At 26.6% G+C, this 5709-nt stretch overlaps 1 pseudogene; it reads right to left on the reverse strand.

Annotated features, from left to right (window-relative positions):
• Nucleotides 1–3846: 3846 nt before the first annotated feature.
• Nucleotides 3847–4019, reverse strand: LOC117175763 (annotated as a pseudogene).
• Nucleotides 4020–5709: the final 1690 nt, after the last annotated feature.

Here is a 5709-nt window from a genome sequence, read left to right on the forward strand (position 1 = left end):
CAAAACAGTTCAATTTTGTACCAAAAAGATGAATCTTCAACAAAAAAATTATTTAAAAAAAAATAGATCTTTAAGGAAGTATAGTCGCATTTTAACCCAAATATGAATTAAAAACTAAGACTATTAATTTTCTACCAACAAAATTAATTCTTTATTAACAAACAAAAAATTTCAAATAGTTCAATTTTCAAATTGTCGAATTTTCAACTAAAAAACATTAATTTTAAATTATAAATGAAATAGCTTACTTTTTCGTTAAAACTATCACTTTTTAACCGACGAAAAGCTCATTTTTACTAAATGTGTAAAATTGTGTAAAATTGGCAGTTCAAAGAATTAAATTAATTTTTAATTAGAGCAAACAAATTTACATTTACATTTTTTAATCTTGAACTAGAAAAGGTGAATTTTCCACTCAAAGTGGAACGGTTAAATTTGCAGTTGAAAAAATTAATTTTCAACCGAACTGATAAATCGAGTAAAATGATGAAACTTAACTGGAATAGCTAAATTTTATACCTACCAAAAAGAGAAATTTTCAACCAATAAGAATAATTTTATACAAAAAAAACAAACGATTTTTCCACAAATTGCATGAATTTTGGCGAAAATGATTAAAATTTTAAATAAAAAATACCAATTTTGAACCAAATACTTGATTTTCAGAAGAATAGTTAGATTTTCGGTAAAAAAATTCTTTTTCATCTGAAGGAAAAAACAGTTTTCGATCAAATAGTTCATTTTTCAACCAAAGAAATTAATTTTTAATTAAAATCGACATTTCAATTTTTTAACAAGCTACGTGATTTAAAAACAAAATAAATGAAGTTTCAATTCAAAAAGAAAAATTTACATCCAAATTGATGAATTTTGAATTAGAAAAGTTTCATTTTTAGTTATAAAGTTAATTTTTAACAAACTAGTTACAGTGTTAAAAACAGGTGAATTTTCAATTAAAAGTATATTTGGTTTAAAATTCAACCTTTTTTCTGAAAGTTAGTCTTTTTGATTTTAAAATTCACCTGCTTCAGCAGAAATTACATATTTTTTGGATAAAAATGCAACTATTTGGCAGAAAATTCAACAATTTTGTTTTTGATTAAATTTAATATTTTGGTGTTTTTTTTTGACTTTTTTGGGAATTTTTTTTGTTTTATTAAAAATTCAGCCATTTAAAGAGAAATGTTATCTTTTTTGGATAAAAATGCAAATGTTTGATTGACATTTAAACTATTTTGTTAAAATGACATACTTCTTAGTTGAAAATTCCACTGTTTTCTTGAAAATTTAGGTATTTCGTGGTAAATTTACTTTTTGTTTAAAATTTATATACTGGTGTTGAAAAAAACTGAATCTTTTCTGGATGAAAGTTTAAAAAAAAAATGTTTTATTAAAAATTCATCTGTTTTGGTACATATTTCATCTTTTTTCGACAAAATTTAAAATGCAAGTATTTGCTAGAATGTTCAACTATTTTATTATATTTTCATCATTTTTTTTATTTAAAAAATTTGTCTTTTTGGATTGAAAATTCGTTTTTTTCTTAATTTGTTTTCAGTTAAAAAATTCATGTTTTATTTTCGAAAAGTCAACTGGAATATCTTTTTGATGAAAATTCAACTATATTTTTGAATTTTTTTTTAAATAAAAATTCATCTGTTTTAAGAGAAATTTCATCTTTTTGGATATAAATGCAACTATTTAGTATAGAATTAAAAAGTTTTGTTCAAAAGTAATTTTTTTGTAATAAAAATTCGTCTTTTTTGATTGAAAATTAGATTTTGTTTGTAAAAACTTTTTACTTGTTTGAAAATTCATATTTTTATCGTGTAAAGTTACTTTGTTAGGAAATCATTTTTTTTTTCTTAAAGATTTATATTTTTATTTAAAAATGTATCTCTTTGGTTGAAAGTTTAACTATTTTGTTTAAATTTAATCTTTTGTTAATTGATAATTCAACTACTTGAATAAAAGTTAAACTAAATTGTAAGAAATTCAATTTTCCATTTAAGGCAAGTCTTTGTTTGAAAATTTAACTGTTTAGTCGAAAAGCTTTTTTATTATTGTTTATAATTAATTTTTTAACTGAAAATTTAACTTTTCCATGTTTTAAGATTTATCTATTTTAGTTGAAAATAGTACTTTTTTCGTAAAAAAAATAATTTTCTTGGTTTAAAATTTCGTGTTTGTTGAGCAAAAATGTATCAGTTTCGTAGAAATTAAATATTTCGCTGAAAAGTCATAATTTGTTTTGAAAAATCAATTTTTGTAGAGAAAACTCCTCTTTTAGCTTAAAAGTTCAATAATATAAACAAACTTTTATTTATTTTTTTATTGAAAAATCATTATTTGTTCAAAATTTGTTTTGGTTAAAATTTTTTTTTTTATTAATTTCATCGTTTGGATTGAAATGTGAAATATGACACTTCTTTGCAGGGAACTTATCTTTTGAGGTTGCAAATTCAACCATTAAATTCAAAGTTCAATTATTTTGTTAAAAAGACATCGTTTATTGTAGAAAATACATTTTTTGGTTTTAAAGAAATAATTAAATTTTTAATTTGTATCGGAAATAATGTTTCATTCCGTTTATAAATTAAAATTCTGCGGTATTTGAATATTATTAATCAAGGAAAATGAAAAGTTAGTCATTTGCTCATTTCAAATTACTGACCCTGAAGAAATTATTTCTTTCATTGTTCCCAGTACCTTTATAATCAAAATAATTTTGTTCTAAATGAAGCAAGTCAATTAAACAAATAATTCTGTAAAAGGAAAAAACTACGTGATATCATTGATTAAAATTAAATAAATTTTCCTTTAATAGTAAAATATTTGTATGTTGAATCAAAAGAACCTAAGCAAAAAAATGTTGTTTTTTTTTAATCAGTAACAGCCTTTTTCTGGGTGTAAAATAATCTGGCATCGATAGACATCTTATATTATTTTATCCGCGTCTAACTTAATAAAAATATACTTGGACTTTCCCGTGCAACACCAAATAAATTTCTGTCAATTAAAAATAAAATGAATGTAATAAAAAAAGAAGCTAAAAATAGAATTTTTTATTTTATTTATGTTTTGTCAATGAGGAAAGTAATGTGGCATCGATAGACATCTTATATTATTTTTTCCGTGTCCAACTTTTAAAAAAAATACTTGGATTTGCCCGGGCAACGGCGGGTAAATTTCTGGTAATAAAATATGAATTTTGACGACCAATAGTTTAACCATAATGTGCCACAGCATAAAAAAGTACGATCGTTTGAAACCTGCTTGGCTGGCAGGCACATTGAACGTGACCTGGGTACATATTGCCCTCTTTTTCCTGGGTGCGCAATCTTTATCCCCATGTAATCCTCAGTCGTTGCCAGACCAACTCTTACGACTTACGGCTATATTCAAGCACCGGGTTCAAGAATGCTAAAAAATGGCCAATAAAAATGGAAAAAGGGTCAGTTTCATAAACTCTGCACTCACCACAGATAATGCCCCTAATCGCCTTAAAACCTCTTCAGCACTAGTATCCTTTTAAATATTCCTTTTCACGCTTCAGCTCCTCTAAATTGCGAATTATAGAAACATTCCCCCGTTTAGAAATTCAAATGGGGAACTAGTCTGGTTCCCGACCATTCAACTCCACTTAAAGTCGTGGGCTAGTCGGATCATCTGACTAGCCCCCGACCAGTAACGTCACGATAGATTAGTCGGAGGCTAGTCAGATGCCCCAACCAAACTCCCCAAAATTTGTGGAACATTCCCTAAAAGTTTGTCAAAATACTTATTATTTACGGAAATCTCCATAAACTTTTTTGAAATATTATAAGTGCTCAAATTTACCCAAAATTTAATAGGGAACATATCCTACGCTTAAAAATGCATAAATAATGTAATTAAAATTCCCCAAACTTTGTGGAATATTAAAAAAAAAAAACTTCAGCTGGAACGCATCAATGGCAAAGCTTCTCTCTAAAGGAACCGCCATGTTGGTCACGGTAGTCTCTGCTCCAGGTAATTATACTTCCTTACGTGTGAACTGCTGCCTTAAACACTCGACGCGTCATTTCTGTTGTGCGAGAGGCGGCACGTCGCGCCCTTGCGGATTTTCTTTAAAGCTACCAGTCCAGAACCGCAAGACTCAAATGTAGGTGGTAGCGAAATCTGAACTGTACCGTGCTTACTAATTTACTACTGGTATACTGCTCTTCACTGATCAATCAAAAAAAATTTCTCTTTCCAATTTCAACTACTTGAAAGATTAGATTTTATTTACATATGGCAAACCTTTCAGATACTTTGTCCAAATTAATAATCCGACTCGCCCCCCATTAGTGCCCGACTTGTAATAGGGCCAAATGGGGTTATTTCCACACGGGCCGTACAGATACGGTACACATTTTTACGAGAAAGTTACTGAACATGTTTGGAAAAATTCCTTAACGAGTTCGGTAAAATTTCAAATTTTTGGCTTCCATTGATCTACTAAAATATAATCAGTGTTTGAAAAATTAGAATTGTTTACATACAAAAATATAAATGTACAATTCGTTCAAAGAATAATAATGATAATTTAATATAATTTGAATATAATAGTATGTTTTTATTTTCTCGAAATAAACAAACATTTTTTTAATCTTTTACGAACAAATTAATTTTCTCAACTCAAAATTTCACTAATCCCAGTCATCACAGAGTGGCACCTATTTACCTTATGTCACTTTTTTCCAATTTTGTCACCTTTTTCTCCTATTTTAGAGTTTCTCAACTTTCGTCACCTTTTTTCAATTGAAAAAGTAACATTTTATTCAAAATTTCAACTTGTACACCAAATACAATTTTTATTACACTTTCCTAATCGACGATTATTGAACCAAATGATCGAATTTTCAAACGGAGGAGTTTAAACTTCAACCAAGAAGAGTTGTATTTTAAAACATAATTTTTAATTTGAAAATATGAATATTTTATAAACCAGTATAATTTTCAAGCAAGGAAGACGAATTTTCAACTAAAAATATGATTTTTCTAACAAATGAGGATTTTTACACCAAAAGGATAGATTTTCTATCCAAATAAAAACAGGTCTTCAATAAATCAGTTGTATTTTTGATTTAAAAAAATTACTTTTTAAGAAAATAGTTGAATTTTAGACCAAATAGTAGAATTTCTAACCAAGAGATGAATTTTTAGCCAAAAGGTGATTTTTTTTAGCAAGTATTTGAATTTGCCACCCAAAAAGAAGATTTTTCAAGTAAAAGAGAAATTTCAATCCAAAAAGGATGAATTTTCGACAAAAAAAGATGTCTTTTTAACAAAATAGTTGAATTCTGATTAATTCTGGAACAGAAATATGATACTTTTTTGTTTTGTTTTTGATCAAAAGAACTAACTTTCACTCAAAAAAGATCAATTTTGAACCAAATAATAGATTTTTGGAACCAAGAGATTAATTTTAAACAAAGACGGCGAATCTTTAAGAAACTAGTGGAAGATTCAATAAAATAATTAAACTTTCAACGAATTTGTGGAGTTTTGAACTAAACACCAAAAATGTAATATCAGACTTCAATAAAAATTATTAACTCTCTAACATAAAAGGCGCATTTGTAACTACCAAAAAAAAAAAGATTTTTTCCATCAAAAGATAAATTTTCAACCAAAAAATATTAGTAAAAGAGATTATTTCTTAAACAAAAATACAACAATAGA

This window comes from Belonocnema kinseyi, chromosome 6 (assembly GCF_010883055.1).
Source record: "Belonocnema kinseyi isolate 2016_QV_RU_SX_M_011 chromosome 6, B_treatae_v1, whole genome shotgun sequence".
NCBI classification, from domain to species: Eukaryota; Metazoa; Arthropoda; class Insecta; order Hymenoptera; family Cynipidae; genus Belonocnema; species Belonocnema kinseyi.